This window comes from Hemiscyllium ocellatum, chromosome 3, assembly GCF_020745735.1.
Source record: "Hemiscyllium ocellatum isolate sHemOce1 chromosome 3, sHemOce1.pat.X.cur, whole genome shotgun sequence".
Lineage (NCBI taxonomy): Eukaryota > Metazoa > Chordata > Chondrichthyes > Orectolobiformes > Hemiscylliidae > Hemiscyllium > Hemiscyllium ocellatum.
Window position 1 is genome coordinate 8,214,866 of NC_083403.1, and position 18,516 is coordinate 8,233,381.

At 43.3% G+C, this 18,516-nt stretch overlaps 1 protein-coding gene across 1 annotated transcript in view; it reads left to right on the top strand.

Annotated features, from left to right (window-relative positions):
• LOC132834281 (dynein axonemal heavy chain 8-like) overlaps positions 1 to 18,516 on the top strand; it is a 1,170,382-nt gene that overhangs the window by 737,736 nt on the left and 414,130 nt on the right. The gene's annotated exons all lie outside the window — the stretch shown is intronic.

Sequence of the window (18,516 nt, forward strand, 5' to 3'; positions counted from 1 at the left end):
ATGGGCATGTTTGTAAAGCGAAGCTTGTTCAAGGAACAGCACTGCGTGTCATTGATAAGTATATACCAGTCAGGTAGGGAGGAAGTGGTCGAGCGAGGGAATCGTGGTTTACTAAAGAAATTGAAGCACTTGTCAAATGGAAGAAGGAGGCTTATGTAAAGGTGAGGCGTGAAGGCTCAGTCAGGGCATTTGAGTCACAGAGTCATAGAGATGTACAGCATGGAAACAAAACTCTATGGTCCAACCTGTCCATGCTGACCAAATATCCCAACCCAGTCTAGTCCCACCTGCCAGCACCCGGCCCATATCCCTCCAAACCCTTCCTATTCATATACCCATCCAAATGCCTCTTAAATGTTGCAATTGTACCAACCTCCACCACATCTTCTGGTAGCTCATTCTATACACGTACCACCCTCTGCATGAAAAAGTTGCCCCTTACGTCTCTTTTATATCTTTCCCCTCTCACCCTAAACCCATGCCCTCTAGTTCTGGACTCCCCGACCCCAGGGAAAAGACTTTGTCTACTTATCCTATCCACGCCCCTCATAATTTTGTAAACCTCTATAAGGTCACCCCTCAGCCTCCGACGCTCGGGAAAACAGCCCCAGCCTGTTCAGCCTCTCCCTATAGGTCAAATCCTCCAACCCTGGCAACATCCTTGTAAATCTTTTCTGAACCTGTTCAAGTTTCACAACATCTTTCCGATAGGAAGGAGACCAGAATTACACACGATATTCCAACAGTGGCCTAACCAATGTCCTGTACAGATGCAACATGACCTCCCAATTCTTGTACTCAGTACTCTGACCAATAAAGGAAAGCCTTCTTCACTATCCTATCCACCTGCGACTCAACTTTCAAGGTGTTACAAGTTAGCTAGGAAGGACCTAAAGAGAGAGCTAAGAAGAGTCGGGAGGGGGCATGATAGGTCCTTAGCAGGTAGAATCAAGGAAAACTGAATACTTTCTATAGTTTTGTCAGGAATAAAAGAACGCCTAGGTAAGATTAGGGCCTGACAAGAACAGTAGTGAGAAGTTGTGTGTGGAGTCCAAGGAGATAGGAGAGGCACTAAATGAATATTTTTTGGCAGTCTTCACACAGTGTTATTGAGGGGAATACTGAGATACAGGCTACTAGATTAGACAGGATTGAGGTTCATAAGGAGGAGGTATTAGCAGTTCTGGAAAGGGTGAAAAATAAATCACTCCCTTGGGCCAGATCGGATTTATCCTAGGATCCTCTGGGGAGTTAGGAAGGGAATTGCAGAGCTATTGGCTTTGATCTTTATGCCGTCATTGTCTACATGAATAGTGCCAGAAGACTGGAGGACAGCAAATGTGGTCCCCTTGTTCATGAGACAACTCTGGTAATTATAGACCATATGGTCTTACTTCGATTATGGGTAAACTGTTGAAAAGGGTTATAAGACATAGGATTTTTAATCATCTAGAAAAGAATAATTTGATTAGGGATAGTTAACACAGTTTTGGGAAAGATAGGTCATGCCTTATTGATTTCTTTGACAAGGTGACCAAACAGATGGGTGAGGGAAAAGTGGTTGATGTTGTGTATATGGATTTCAGCAAAGCACTTGATAAAGTTCCTCACAGTAGGCTATTGCAGAAAATCTGGATGGTGATTTAATGGTTTGGATCATAAATTAGCTCGCCAAAAGAAGACAGAGGGTGGTGGTTGATGGGAAATGTTCATCCTGGAGTTCAGTTACCAGTAGTGTACAGCAAGGATCTGTTTTAGGGCCACTGTTGTTTGTCATTTTTATAAATAACCTGGATGATGGCATAGAAAATGGGTTAGTAAATTTGTGGATGACACTAAAGTCAGTGGTGTTGTGAACAATGCGGAAGGATCTTGCAGGTTACATGCAGGACATAGCTAAGCTGTGGAGCTGGGCTGGGAGATGGCAAATGGAGTTTAATGCTGAAAAGTGTGAAATGATCTGGGAGTGCTAGTCGAGGATTCTCTAAAGGTAAACATGTAGGTTGAGTCCATGATTAAGAAAGCGAATGCAATGTTGTCATTTACCTCAAGAGGGTTGGAATATAAAAGCACTGTTGTGCTACTGAGACTTTATAAAGCTCTGGTTAGGCCCTATTTGGAGAACTGTGTCCAGTTTTGGTCCCCACACCTCAGGAAGGACATATTGGCACTGGAACGTGTCCAGCGGAGATTCACACGGATGATGCCTGGAATGGTTGGTCTAACATACGAGGAACGGCTGAGGATCCTGGGATTGTATTCATTGGAGTTTAGAAGATTAAAGGGAGACTTAATAGAAACTTACAAGATAATACATGGCCTGGAAAGGGTGGACGCTAGGAAATTGTTTCCGTTATGCGAGGAGACTAGGATCCGTGGACACAGCCTTAGAATTAGAGGGGGTCAATTCAGAACAGAAATGTGGAGACATTTCTTCAGCCAGAGAGTGGTGGGCCTGTGGAATTCATTGCCGCAGAGTGCAGTGGAGGCCGGGACGCTAAATGTCTTCAAGGCAGAGATTGATAGATTCTTGATGTCACGAGGAATTAAGGGCTACGGGGAGAATGCGGGTAAGTGGAGTTGAAATGCCCATCAGCCATGATTGAATGGCGGAGTGGACTCAATGGGCTGAATGGCCTTACTTCCACTCTATGCCTTATGGTCTTATGGTCTTATGGTGATTCACTTTGGAAGGACTAACAGGAATACAGAATACTGGGCTATTGGTAAGATTGTTGGTACTGTGGATGAGCAGAGAGATCTTGGTGTCCATGTTCATTGGTCCCTAAAAGTTGCCACCCAGGTTGATAGAGTTGTTAAGAAAGCATACGGTGTATTATTGATAGAGGGATTGAGTTTCAGAGCTATGAGATCATGTTGTAGATATACAAAACTCTGCTGCGGTCGCACTTGGAGTATTGCTTACAGTCTGGTTGCCACATTAGCGGAAGGACGTGGAAGCATTGGAAAGGGTTCTGAGAAGATTTACTAGGATTTGCCTGGTATAAAAGGGAAGTCTTATGAGGAAAGGCTGAGGGACTTGAGGCTATTTTTGTTAGAGAGAAGATTAAGAGGTGACTTCATTGAGACAAACAAGATAATCAAAGGATTAAATAAGGTGGACAGTGAGAGCATTTTTCTTCAGATGGTGATGGCTAGCATGAGACGTCATAGCTTTAAACTGATGGGTGATAGATATAGGGCAGGTGTCAGAGCTACGTTCTTTACTCAGTAGTAAGGGCCTGGAATGCCCTGCCTACAACAGTAGTGGACTCGTCAACTTTAATGGCATTTAAGTGATCATTGGATAAATGTATGGATGATAATGGAATAGTGTAGGTTAGATGGGCTTCAGATTGGTTTCACAGATCGGCACAACATCGAGGGCCGAAGGGCCTGAACTGCGCTGGACTTTTCTATGTTCTAATGAAGGAAGAAGCTGGTTAGCTCAGTTGGCTGGACAGCCAGATTGCACTTTAGAGTGATGCCAAATGTGTGGGTTTAATTTCTGCACTAGCTGAGGTTACAATGAAGAACTCTCCTTTTCAACCTCGCCCCTCACCTGTGACATGGTGGCCCTCAGGTTAAATCTTTCTTTCTAATGCAAGTGTAAGACTGTGGTGATTTTATTTTACCTTTTATATGTATAGCCTATCAGAAGAAAGTAAAAATATATCATAAACTGTTCCTGAATAGATGAATGAAAATAAATGTAGATGGACGAGAGATTAGAAAATAAAAAATAATGGGAACAAAGAAATAGTAGAGATATTAACCAAATACTTTGTATTAACCTTCGGAGTAAGAAACCTTCATAGTAAGAACCTTTGACAAGGTTCTGCATGATAGACTAATTAGTAAAGTTAGGTTTTATGGGATTCTGGGTGAGCGTGCCAATTGGATATAGAATTGGCATAATGGCAGGAGACAGAGAGTAATAATGAAAGGCTGCTTTTTGAACTAGAGCCCTCTCACAGGTTCTGTTCTGGGTCCTCTTTTGTTTGTCATTTATATAAATGATTTGAATGAGAATATTAAAGGTTAATAAGTTTGAGGGTAACACTAAAATTGGTCACGATTTGGAGATGCCGGTGTTGGATTGGGATGTACAAAGTTAAAAATCACACAACACCAGGTTATAGTCCAACAGGTTTATTTGGAAGCACAATAGCTTTCCGAGCGATGCTCCTTCATCCTCCACTAACACCTGATGAAGGAGCGTCTCTCCAAAAGCTACTGTGCTTCCAGTTAAACCTGTTAGACTATAATCTGGTGTTGTATGATTTTTAACTAAAATTGGTAGCATCATTGATTGGCTGCAGAGCATTCTCAAAGGGGAGGGTGAACAACCAGTTGTCATGGTGCATATTGGCACCAATGATATAAGTAAAAAACAAGATGAGGTCCTGAAACCAGAATTCAGGGAGCTAGGAGAGAAGTTAAAAAGGAGGATCTCAAAGGTAGTGATCTTGGGATTGCTACCAGTGCCTTGTGCTAGCCAGGATAGAAATGACAGAATAGGCAGGATGAACATGAAGCTTGAGGGATTACGTAGGAGGGAGGGGTGCAGATTTGTGGGATACTGGGATTGGTTCTGGGGAAGATGGACCTATTACAAATTGGACGGTCTATACCTGAACCAGACTGGAAATAATGTCCTTGGGGGAGTTTTTGCTACTGTTATTGGGGAGATTTTAAATTAATGTGGCAGGGGGCTGGGAACCAGAAGAGAAGACTATTAGACCGTGACGTGGAAAATGGAGACAGTAAGGATCATGAAATTAGCATTACCAAGGGGAACAGTAGGTAGAGAGCAGATGAACGCAGAAGAACTGGTGTTCTGAAGTGCATATACTTTAATACAAGGAGTACAGTGGGTAAGACAGATGATCTTAGGGCTTGGATTAGTGCCTGGGAGTATGACATTAGTGTGATCACAGAGACTTGGTGGAAAGAAGAGCATGATTGGCAACTAAATGATCCAGGACAGAGAGGGAAGTTAAAGTGGGGGGGGGAGTGGGGGGGCGGTGGGTGGGGGGTGCGGGGGAAGTTGCATTGCCTGTCAGGAATGATCTCATGGCTGTGCTAAAGGAGGACTTGAGTAGCGAGGCATTATGGATGGAGCTGAGAAATAAGAAGGGTGCAATTACAGGCTGTATTACAGGCCTCCCAACAGTGAGCATGAGGTAGAAGAACAAATAGGTAAACAGATTATGGAAAGATATAAAGGCAACAGGGTGGTAGTGATGGGAGATTTTAATTTTCCAAACGTTGATTGGGATACACTTAGTGTCAGAAGCCTGGGTGGGGGAGAATTTGTATGGAGCGTCCAGGAAAGTTTTCTGGAGTTGTATGTCAATAGTCTATAAAGGGAAGGGGCCATGTTGGACTTGGTGTTGGGGAATGAGCCAGGTCAGGTTATAGAAGTTGCAGTGGGGGATTTCTTTGTGAATAGTGACCACAATTCTGTAAGTTTTAGAATACTCATAGACAAAGATGAGAGACGTCCTAAGGGACGAGTACTACACTTGGCCAAAGTCAATTATATCAAAATTTGGCAGGAGCTGGGAAATGTGGATTGGAAGCTATTTGAAGGGAAGTCCGCATTTGAAATGTGGGAGACCTTCAAAGATAGGTTTAAGATAGTGCGGGATTGGCATGTCCCCCCCCCCCCATACAAGGTGGCAGTAAGGATGTTCCAAGTAACTACAGACCAGTGAACCTGACGTCAGCGGTGGAAAAATTGCTGGAGAAAGTACTGAGGGATAAAATCTATTTATATTTGGAAAAGAATAGACATATCAGTGATAGGCAACATGGTTTTGTGTGGGGTAGGTCATGCCTTACCAACTTAAGAGAGTTCTTTGAGGAAGTGACAAAGTTGATAGATGAAAGAAGGGCTGTAGATGTCATATGCATGGACTTTAGTAAGGCATTTGATAAGGTTCCCCATGATAAACTAATGGGGAAGGTGAAATCACATGGTGTGCAGGGTGTTCTAGCTAGGTGGATAAAGAACTGGTTGAGCAACAGGAGACAGAGTAGTAGTAGTTGTAGGGAGTTTCTCGAAATGGAGAAAGGTGACCAGTGGTGTTCCACAGGGATCAGTGCTGGGACCACGGTTGTTTGTAATATACATAAATGATCTGGAAGAGGGCATTGTTGGTATGATCAGTAAGTTTGCAAATGACACAAAGATTGGTGGAGTAGCAGAAAGCATAGGGGACTGGCAAAGATTACAGGAGAATATAGATCAACTGGAGAGTTGGGTGGAGAAGTGGCAGATGGAGTTGAATCCAGGCAAATGTGAGGTGATGCATTTTGGGAAGTCTAATTCTAGAACGAACATACTATAAATGGAAGAGCCTTGAGAAAAGTCAATGAGCAGAGTGATCTGGGAACTCAGGTCCATTGTACCCTGAAGGTGGCTGCACAGGTGGTTAGAGTGGTCAAGAAAACATATGGTATGCTTGCCTTCATCGACAGGGTATTGAATGTGAGCTGGCAGGTCATGTTAAAATTGTACAAAGGTTTGCTTTGGCTACATTTAGAATACTGTATACAGTTCTGGTCTCCACATTACAAAAGGATATTGACGCTTTGGAGAGGGGGCAGAGAAGGTTTATGAGGATGTTGCCTGGTATGGAAGGTGCTAGCTATGAACAGAGGTTGAGTTGCCAGCAGAGGTAGGCACAGTAGATTTATTTAAGATGCGTCTGGACAGATGCATGAGTTGGTGTTGAGCAGAGGGATAAGATGCTTAGGAATTGGGCGATTTTGATTGGCTCAGGCTTGGAGGGCTGAGGGCCTGTTCCTGGGCCATAAATTTTCTTTGTTCTTAGTTCTATAGTTCTTAGTTTGGGGGCAGCACGATGACTCAGTGGTTAGCACTACTGTCTCACAGCGCCAGGATCCCAGTTTCGATTCTAGCCTTGGGCGACTGTCTGTGTGGAGTTTGCAGTCCTCACTATGTCTGCGTGGGTTTCCTCCGGGTGCTCAGTTTCCTTCCACAGTCTAAAGATGTGTAGGTCAGATGAATTGGCCATTCTAAAATTGCCCATCGTGTTAGGTGCATTAGTCAGAGGGAAATGGGTCTGGGTGGGTTACTCTCCGGAGGGTTGGTGTGGACTTGGAGGGCCGAAGGGCCTGTTTCCACACTGTAGGGAATCTAATCTAATCTAATCTATAATAGACAGTGAAGAAGGTTTTCTAATGTTACGAAAGAATCTTGAACAAATGGGTCAATGAGCTAGAAAATGGCAGATGGAGTTCAATCTAGGTACAAGGATCAAGGGTAGAACATAGAACATCAAACAATACAATGCAGAATAGGCCCTTTGGCACTTGATGTTTCGCTGACACGTGAACTAACTTTAACTCATCCCCCTGCACTATTCCATCATCATTCATGTTACTATCCAAGGATTGTTTAAATCTCAGTCATGGTGCTGAGTTAACTACATTGACAGGCAGGACATTCCATGCCCTTACCACTCTCTGAGTAAAGAACCTGCCTCTGACATCTGTTTTAAATCTATTAACCCTCAACCTGTAGTTATGCCCCCTCATACAAGCTGACATCATCATCCTAGGAAAAAGTCTTTCACTGTATAATCCTATGATCATCCTGTATGTCTCTATCAAATCCCCTCTTAGCCTTCTTCTTTCTAATGAGAACAGACCCAAGTCTCTCAGTCTTTCCTCATAAGACCTTCCCTCCAGACCAGGCAACATCCTGATAAATCTCCTCTGCACCTTTTCCAATGCTTCCACATTCTTCCTGTAATGGGGCGGCCAGACGTTTACACAATATTCCAAGTGTGGCCGCATTAGCATTTTGTATAGTTGCAGTATGACATTACGGCTCTGGAATTCAATCCTTCTATCAATAAAACCTAACACACTGTAAGCCTTCTTAACAGCACTATCAACCTGGGTGGCAACCTTCAAGGATCTATGTACATGGACTCCAAGATCCCTCTGCACATTCACCCTAGCAAGAATCTTTTCATTGACCCAGTACTCTGCCTTCCTGTTATTCTTCCCAAAGGGAATCACCTCACATTTAGCTGCATTGAACTCCATTTGCCACCCCTTAGCCCAATTCTGCAGTTTGTCCAAGTCGCCCTGCAACATTCTTCTACATTGTCTACTACTCCACTGACTTTAGTAGGCTTATACAATTAATGGTAGGGCCTTGGGTAGGGTTGTAGAAGAGAGGAACCTAGGGGTGCAGGTATACAGTTCTTTAAAATTTACGTCACATGTAGACAGAGATGGTTAAAACGTCATTTGGCATGCTTGCCTTTATTGCTCAGTAGCTTGAGTAAAGGAGTTGGGCCATTCCCTTTGAGGTTGTACAGGACATTGCTGATGCTTCTTTTGGAATACAGTGTCCAGTTCTGGTCGCTCAGTTGTTGTAAAGATATTATCTAGCTGGAAAGGAATCAGAAGAGATTTACCAGGATGTTGCCAGGTATAAAAGTTTTGAGTTATAAGGGAAGGCTGGATTGGCTGGAACTGGATTGGATATTTTTCACTGGAACATAGGAGGTTGAGAGGTGACCTGATAGAAGTTTATAAAATAATGAGAGGTATACAGAGTTAATGGTAGTTGTCTTTTTCCTAAAATGGGGAATTTCAATACTAGGGTTCACATTTTTAAGGTGAGAGAAGAGCTTTAAAAAGACATGAGGCAATTTCTTATGCAGAGGGTTGTTCGAGTGTTGAATGACCTTCCTGAGGAAGTGGTGATTAGATTAGACTTACAGTGTGGAAACAGGCCCTTCAGCCCAACAAGTCCATACCGACCCGCCGAAGCGCAACCCACCCATACCCCTACATTTACCCCTTACCTAACACTACGGGCAATTTAGCATGGCCAATTCACCTGACCCGCACATCTTTGGACAGTGGGAGGAAACCGGAGCACCCGGAGGAAACCCACGCAGACACGGGGAGAACGTGCAAACTCCACACAGTCAGTCGCCTGAGTCGGGAATTGAACCCGGGTCTCAGGCGCTGTGAGGCAGCAGTGCTAACCACTGTGCCACCGTGCCGCCCATACAAGTACAATTACAATGTTCAAAAGACATTTGCATTGATACATGAATAGGAAAGGTTTGGAGGGATATGGGCCAGACTAGTTTAGTTTGGGATTATGTTCAGTATGGTATGGACTGGTAGGACCAAATGGTTTGTCTCTATGACTCTATGAAACACAAAACAAATTCTAGAAATAAGTATGCGTTAGTAATGCATTCCCAAATCCAGTCATTCCAGAACCCTGCCACCCCTGGCACCCTGCAATCTAATGTCATCACAAATACAGAAAGTATGTGGTGCCAACATCAACAACCCACCTGCCAATCTAAAATAATTAAATAACAACCTACTAATTTTTATAAAAGCCCATTGATCCACAATTTTTCATCGCCAGTTGCTTTTGTTGAGTGTTAGTTTGTAAAAAAAGTTGTAGCCTTTTGTACTGGCTGAAATGTTGTATCAGCAGGCTGTGCTGGGGAAGATAGTAGCATCTGGATGGTTTTTCATGTCATTCTTTAAAGATTTTTTGTGTACCATTTGTTATAGACCAGACCAGATCCCCTCAAATTATTTTCAGAAGATAGCCCAGACCTGAACTTTTCCTTATTTTAAAGATAGATGTGATGCTAATGTTCCAGATGTGATGCGACTGGCCAAACTACTCGACATTAAGCAAAACACATTTTATTTAATCACTATGGTGATTAAATACAAACAAAAGGAATTTAGAGTAACTTAATTATTAGAAAACTTAACCAAATAATGGTTACAATATCTATTGTTAATTAACTATTCCAATACAGTAAACATCCCCGAAACACACCCCTCGGTGAAAAGATACATTCGGATGTAGATTCTTACAATTAGTTCTCCAATCCAGGAGGAAGAAACATACAAGAGACATTTCAGAGAAAGTAGCAGCTGGGAATCATTTTACTCAATCCTTCAAACTGACAAAGCTGAAAACATCTAGAAAGCCAGTTCTGGGAGAGCTGGCTACTCCCATTCAAACTGCTTCCATTGTTCCAAGATAAAAAAAACCCTAAAAGCCTCCTAATTTGTTTGCTTAGGTTATCTCTAGTAGTCTGTTCATCACCTCTGCCTTTACAACATCTCATCAAAAATCCCAGGACAAAATAACCTTTTCAAAGTGACAGCATTGATGCTTTCCTGAATAATAGTAAAGTCTGATTCTGAGAGCAGGGAGCATTCATAGTTCTCGCAGTGACTGTAGATCTGAGCCTAAGGTGTCAGTTCTCAGAATTCAACACTTATGTGTTCACACCAGGGTCGTATTCAGATTCCACTGTCAATGCAGTTGGAACAAACATCATTACCTTAATCACTTTCTGTTTGTATTCTACAAATCGGAATAACAAGTTATATTGTAGCATCTCAAAACTGACATGAGAAATAGGTTATTATTGTAGGTGCACATTTAGAAGGGCAAATGTGCACCTTTGCACATTTGAAAGGGTACAAGGGGATAGGTTTGAGGACATGTGGCAAGCTTTTTTTATTTATGTATAATTAACCCCATTCCTGTTGGGTGGCCATAAATTGGTCCTTATATTGACGTGAAAGAGTAGCAGGGACCGAAACGAGTGAACTCATTAGTTTCCAATTCTTTTCCTCATCCCGAGACAAACCTTAAATCTAGTCCAATTGGGAACCAAGTGGGTCAGTACCCCAATCTGAATTCTGGATCCTAGTCTGAGAGGAAATACAATGAGAACCATACCTCTACAGGGTCATCATTGAGTAGACAGTTGGTGCTCACCCCATGCCATTAGCCATAGTGGAGTCAGCCTGCAGTCCCCTTTATGTGGGATGTCTTTGGTGACTGTCCTATCATGGACCAGGCCAGACCCCCTTGAACATTTCAAGGAAGTAGCCCTGACCTTAACTTTGCTAGTTGTTTTAAGCAGGTGTAGAGTAGGTATGATGTAATTGGCTCAATCACCTAGTTTTAAACAAAACAGAATTTATTTGCACGATTACCAAATGAAACACAAACAGAAGAGAACAGAATACAGAATAACTTATCTTATCAAAAACCCAACTGATTACCCCAACTGAATGATGCTGCTCTAAATACTTGCAATAATCCCCATAAACTCCCCTTGGCACAAAAGGTAAAATCTTACAGGAGAGATGTCAGAGAAAGGGAGAATCAGCATGAACCTGCTTCTTTAAGTTCAGGAGCTTCAAACTCTGCTTATTAAAAACCAAACCAAGTTAGAGACAAAAAACTGCAGATGCTGGAATCTAAAATGGACAGTCAGGAAGCTGGAAGAACACAACAGGGTAGGCAGTATCTGGAGGAAGAGAAGTCGAATTTCGGGTGTAACCCTTTTCAAGACTTGGGGTGGGTGTAAGGGTGCAGCTAAAGGGGGTGGCGGGTGGTGGTGAATTGAGGATAGATGAAGACAAATGGAGAGTACAACCTGGTTGGTCAATGGGAGGAACAAATCCAGTTGGTGATAGGAAGGAGTGGAAGGGAGGGGAAAGGGTTGGGAAAGAAGTTGAGGGATGGGAAGGGAGGCTTTTTGAAATTGGAGAACTCATGAATACCCGACTCCCTTCAAAGCGCTTCCTCCTCCCTGCCACCAATCAGATTCATTCCTGCCCTTGACCAACCAGCTCGTACCCTCCACCTGTCTTCACCTATCCCCACCTCGCCATCCTGCCCCTGCCACACCCTTTCATCTGCAGCTTCCCCCACATCCACCCCCAGTCCTGAAAAACAAAACAAACCAGAGAAAAGTTGATCTGGGAGAACTAGCCACTCCCTTTCATTGTACAAGTTTTCAAAATCTGTTAGCTAAAATCAAATTGGCCCTAAAACACATCCAAGCCAGACCTTTTGGAATCACTGCTTTTAAGACCTCCCTGAAAAGAAAAACGCCAAGGACAGCATGACCTTGTTAAAGGAACAGCATCATCACAATATCCATAAAGCTGTGTATGCCTGTGTACCCTCTCAGACCTCCTCCTTCTCCAACTCCTTAGATTTTATTGATTGTACCTCAGGGGTAGTAGCTGCAACTGGTGATCTTTGTTCTGTGGAGTAAAGAAACAAGGAGAATAAAAGGCATGATCATCATCATTTCAGATGTGTCTCTCAGAGATATAAACTTTATTTGAACATACCTGGAATGTAGAAAGATGGTTGTGGTTGTTGGAGGTCAGTCACCTCAGTTCCAGGGCATCTCTCCAAGAGTTCCACATGGTAGGTATTTTATAATCAACCTATTCAGAGATATTGTTTCACTTCTCTGGAGTAGGTGGGATTTGAAACCAGCCTCCCCACTTGTTTTTAGATCCTGTGCGCATGAGCTCGAGGAGGTATTCACTGACATCTTCAGCCATTCCGCCCCCCCGCTACAAGCCGAAGTCCCCACCTGCTTCAATAATCCCAGTTCCAAAGAAAGTGCCTTAATGACTAACGCCAGCAGCTCTGACCTCCATCATCATGAAGTACTTTGAGAGGCTGGCCATTGCCCACATCAACTCTAGCGTCTCAGCCTGCTTCAATCCCTACAATTCACCTATCAACAAAACAGGTCCACAGCAGACACCATTTCCCTAGCCCTGTGGTCATTGTTGGAGCGTCTGGACAACAAGGACACCTATGTCAGACTCCTGGTCATCGACTGCAGCTCCACCTTCAATACCATTATCCCTTCCAGACTGATCTCAAAACCCAGAGACTTGAGTTTCAGCTCTGCCCTCTGCAACTGGGTCCTTTGCAATCTGCGGGTCAGAAAGCTATCAGTGAAGACAGACAACTGCACCTTCTCCACAATAACATTCAACACGGGAGCCTCTCAAGGATACGTTCTCAACCCCCTACTCTACTCCCTGTATACCCATGACTGTGCAGCCAAATTTTGTACGAGCACAATGTATGAGTTTGTAGACAACACCACCATGGTAGGATGGATATCAAACAACGATGAGTCAGAATATAGGAAGGAGATAGAGAGCTTGGTGTCATCGCATAATAACAATCTCTCTCTCAATGTTGGCAAAACAAAAGAACTGATCATTGACTTCAGAAAGAAAGGAGGAGAACACACCCCTATCTATATCAATGGAGCCGAGGTTGAGAGCATCAAATTCTGCGGAGTGGCAATAATCAACAACCTGTCCTGGATCTTCCATGTAGATGCGACAGTCATGAAGGCCTAACTTTGCCTCCTCTTCCTAAGGTGGCTCAGGAAATTTGGCGGGTCCATAAGGACCCACATCAACTTTTACAGATGCACCAGAGAAAGCATACTGTCCAGGTACATAATGACCTGAGAGAGCAATTGCTCTGTCCAGGACTTTAAGAAACTACAGAAGGTGGTATGCATAGCCCAGACATCACAGAAGCCAACCTCCCATTTGTACACTCTATTTACACTTATTGTTGCAATGGAAAGGCTGCCAAAATCATCAAAACCCCCTCCCACCCGGTAATGCTCTCCTACAACCTCTTCCATCAGGCAGAGGATACAGAAGCTTGAACCTACACACCAATACGTAGCTTCTTCTCTGCTGTTATTAGACACATGAATGGACTTTTCTAACTTCAAATAATGTTGATCTTGTTAGTGTTGTTTCACGTACATCCTGTGTGGTGTAACCTGTGTGCCTTACTCTGTCCAAGATTTTTTCACTCTATGATCTGTCTGTACTGCTTGCAAACAAAGCTTTTCACTGTACTTACATACACGTGACAATAAATCAAATCAAATCCTGGCTCAGTGGTTGGAATACAACCACTGTCACACAAGCGCCCTATTTCCCCAGTCCAATCATCTTCAGCTACTTCATCACCGACCTCCCATCCATCAGAAGTGGGGATGTTCACCAATAATTGCACAACATCCAGCACTATTCACAAATCCTCAGATACTGAAGTAGTCCATGTCCAGATGTCGTATCCAAGCTTGGGCTGAAGAGGCAATCAACATTTATGCCACTCAAATACCAGGCAATGAGTATCCCCAATAAAAGACAATCTAACCACCACCCCCAACATTAAGTCCCTGATTATCCCATCAACCATAAACTCAATTAGACTTGCCATAGAAGTGGCTACAAGAACAGATCAGAGGCTAGGAATACTGTAGCAACCAGCTCACCTCCTGACTCCCCCAAAGCCTGTACACAAGGCACAAATCAGGAGTGTGATGGATGCCCATGTAGGTGCAGGCCCAAAAACTCAGAAGCAACATGACACCATCCAGCACAAAGTAGCCTCCTTAATTCGCACTACATCCACCAACATCCAGTCACTCCACCACCAATGTTCAGTAATAGCAGTGTGTACCATTTGCAAAATGCATTGCTGAAATTTGCCAAAGATCCTTATTAAACTAGATCCACTACTGTTCAGAAGGAAAAGGGCAATAGATAGATAGGAGAACTACCATCAGCAGTTTCCCCTCCAAACCACACACTGCCTTGACATGGTAACATATTACCATTCCTTCACTCTTTGCTAGAGCAAAATGCTGGAATTCCTGCCCTAACAGCATTGCAGGTCTTCCTACAGTACATGGACTGCAGCGGTTCAGGAAGGCAGCTCGCCATGACCTCTCAAGGGAAACTATGGATAGGCAATAAATGTTGGGCCAGCCAGCGATGCTCAAAAAGACACAGTAGAAGTTCTTCATTGAGACACACACATCGCTCAGAGAATTCTTTTTAACCTCCAAAGTCAAGAGTCATCAATGCTCCCTCCTTGCTGCGTTGCCCAGCCTCCAACACTGGCCACATTAACACTGCTGTAGATGATAGCCAGGAGCCATTGGAATGCCATCAACCAATATGCAACTCTCTTGTTTCACTGTCAGCCTCAGTAATTTTTTTTTGTTCAGGGGATGTGGGCATTGCTGGCTATGCCAGCATTATTGTTCAACTTTGTTCACCTGAGAGAAGCCATGACTTGTTTTCTTGAACCTGTGCAGTCCTCTTCTGTAGAGAGAGAGCCCCACATTGCAATAGGGAACAGAGTTCCAGGATTCTGATCCAGCAACACTGAAGGAACAGCAACAAAGTATTAAGTCAGGACTGTGACTGTTTTGGAAGGGAACCTACAGGTGGACCACCTGCTGCCATAGTTCTTCTAGGTGTCAGTGGATGAGGTTTTAGAAGATTCTGTCAGAGTAGCTTTGTTGTCTTTGTCTGGTATAAGTTGTAGATGATACACACTGCTGCCAATGGTTGTGAAGAGAAAGCATGTTGAAAGATGTGTTGGATTGTCAATCAAGCTGGCTGCTTTCTCCTGGATGGTGTCAAGTTTCTTGAGTGTTGTTAAAGCTGCACTCATCCAGGCAAGTGGGAAGCATTTGAGTACTCCTGACTTGTGGATGGTGGACAAGTTTTGGAGAAACAGGGTGAGTTGTATAGTGCAGATTTCCTGCATGTGACTTGCTCTTGTAGCCACTGTATTTATATGATGCGTTTTGTCATTCCTCACTGGCATCACGCACTACATATCAAATCCCACTGTTACCAGAGCCATCGCAAAAGTCAGAATTCACATGACACCAGGTTACAGTCCAACAGGTTTATTTGAAATCACAAGCTTACAGAACACGACTCCTTCATCACCTGACCTCATCAGATAATTCCTCAAAAATGGGGATTAAAGGTGTCACTTTGATTGCATGATGAAACAGTAAGCTGCACGTGATCAGGAAGGAGAGATCACATCCAGAGTGAGACACAGTCTGAGTGAGTTTATAATTTCAGGGAATGTGGAGCCAGGATGAGAAGTTGGTACAAAGGGGACAAGGTGCTTTTTGCTTATTTTTTTGGCCCATAGATTATTTTTTATCGGGATAGTGAAGCCCAGGATTGGGACCAAGACAAAAGACTGACATCATCAGTAACCTGTAAGTTCATTGGGTGGCGATAGATACTAATTTGACTATCTATTATTGATTAAGTTAAAAATCACACAACACCAGGTTATAGTCCAACTGGTTTAATTGGAAGCACACTAGCTTTCGGAGCGACGCTCCTTCATCAGGTGATTGTCAATCACCTGATGAAGGAGCGTCGCTCCGAAAGCTAGCGTGCTTCCAATTAAATCTGTTGGACTATAACCTGGTGTTGTGTGATTTTTAACTTTGTACACCCCAGTCCAACATCGGCATCTCCAAATCATGACTATTATTGATTAGTTTATGATTGAAGGTAAATAAGTGAAGTATTTATAGTTGTAACTAAAGTTTTGGGGTAAAGCCCACTAGGGAACAGGCAACTCTGGATTTAGTGATGTGTAATGAGGTAGACTTGATTAGGGAGCTTAAAGCATTGGCCATAATATAACGGAATTCACGCTGCAGTTTGAGAGGGAGAAACTGAAATCAGATGTAACAATACACAATTGAATAAAGGTATCTACAAAGAAATGAGGAACTGGCCAGAGTTAGTTGGAAAGGAAAACAGCGGAGCATCAATGGCAGGAGTTTCTGGGAGGCACAACAGAAAATCATTCCAAGGATGAAAAAACACACTGTGGGGAGAATGAGGCAACCATGCTGATTAGGGAAGTTAGGGACAGCAATAAAGCAAAATAGAAGGCAGACAATCTGGTGAAAAATACATGGGAAGCCAAAGGAGTGGGGAGCTTTCAAAAACCAACAAAGGATATCTGAAAAAGCAACAAGGAGGGAAAAGATGGAATATGAGGGTAAGCTAGCTAGTTATCTTTAAAAAATGCAAAGAGTTTTGAGATATATGAAAGGTAAAAGAGAAAAAGGAGTTGGACTATTAGAAAATGAAACAGAACTAGAATTCGGATTATTGTCACATATAATCAAGAACAGGGATATATGATTGCCATGAAAGTGTCCAAAGTTGCCATTTCCAGCACTATCTTACAAAGAAACCTGGGGACAAAACCTTACGCATGAATTAGAAAAAAAAAGTTCAACATTACAGATTTTCTGAAGAAGGAAGTCGACACTGGGATTCACCTCGAAGCTGGGAATCTGCACTGGACTTCCTCGAGGCTGGGAATTTGCATTTGGCTTCCTCGAGGCCGGGAATCTGCACTGGGCTTCCTTGAGTCCAGGTATCCATGCTGGGCATCGTTGAGTCTGAGTATCCATATTGGGCTTCCTTAAGGCCGGGTATCTGCACTGGGATTCCTCGAGTCTGGGTATCCGCTCTGGGCTTCCTTGACTCCAGGTATCCGCTCTGGGCTACCTCAAGTCCTATCAGAAAGATATTGTGACACTTGAAAGGGTTCAGAAAAGATTTACAAGGATGTTGCCAGTGTTGGAGGATTTGACCTATAGGGAGAGGTTGTATAGGCTAGGGCTGTTAGCCATGGACTATTGGAGGCTGAGGGGTGATCTTATAGAGGTTGATAAAATCTTAAGGGGCTTGGATAGGATAAATAGACAAAGTCTTTTCCCTGGAATTGGGGAGTCCAGAACTAGAGGGCATAGGTTTAGGATGAGAGGGGAAAGATATAACGAGACCTAAGGGGCAACTTATTCACTCAGAGGGTGGTACATGTATGGAATGAGCTGCCAGAGGATGTGGTGGAGACTGGTACAATTGCAACATTTAAGAGGCATTTGGATGGGTATATGAATAGGAAGGATTTGGAGGGATATGGGCCAGGTGCTGGCAGGTGAGACTAGATTGGGTTGGGATATCTGGTCGGCATCGATGAGTTGGACCAAAGGGTCTGTTTCTGGGCTGTACATCTCTAGGACTCTATGACTCTAAAAAGAAGGTAGGATATATCAGGCATAGACAGAATAGATCGAGTGAATCCTTAGAAGAGTATAAAGGCAGTATGAGTATACTTAAGAGGGAAATCAGGAGGGCAAAAAGAGAACATGAGATAGCTTTGGCAAATAGGTTTAAGGAAAATCCAAAGGGTTTTTACGAATACATGAAGGTCAAAAGGGTAATGAGGGAGAGAAGAGGGCCCCTCAAAGATCAGCAAGGCAGCCTATGTGTGGAGTAGCAGGAGGTGGGGGAGATACTAAATGAGTATTTTGCATCAGTGTTTACTATGGAGAAGGTAATGGAAAATATAGAATGTAGGGAAATAGATGGTGACATGTCTGTATTACAGAGGAAGAGGTGCTGGATGTCATGTAATGCATAATAGTGGATTAATCCTGAGGACCTGATCAGGTGTACCCTAGAACTCTGTGGGAAGCTAGGGGAGTGATTGTTGGGCCTCTTACTGAGATATTTGTATCATCGATAGTCACAGGTGAGGTGCAGGAAAACTGGAGGTTGGCTAACGTGGTGCCACTTTTAAGAAAGGTGGTGAGGACAAGCTAGGGAACTGCAGACCAGTGAGCTTGATGTCAATGGTGGGCAAGTTGTTGGAAGGAATCCTGAGGGACAGGATGTACATGTATTTGGAAAGGCAGAACTGATTAGGGATAGTCAACATGGTTTTGTGCGTGGGAAATTATGCCTCATGAATTTAATTGT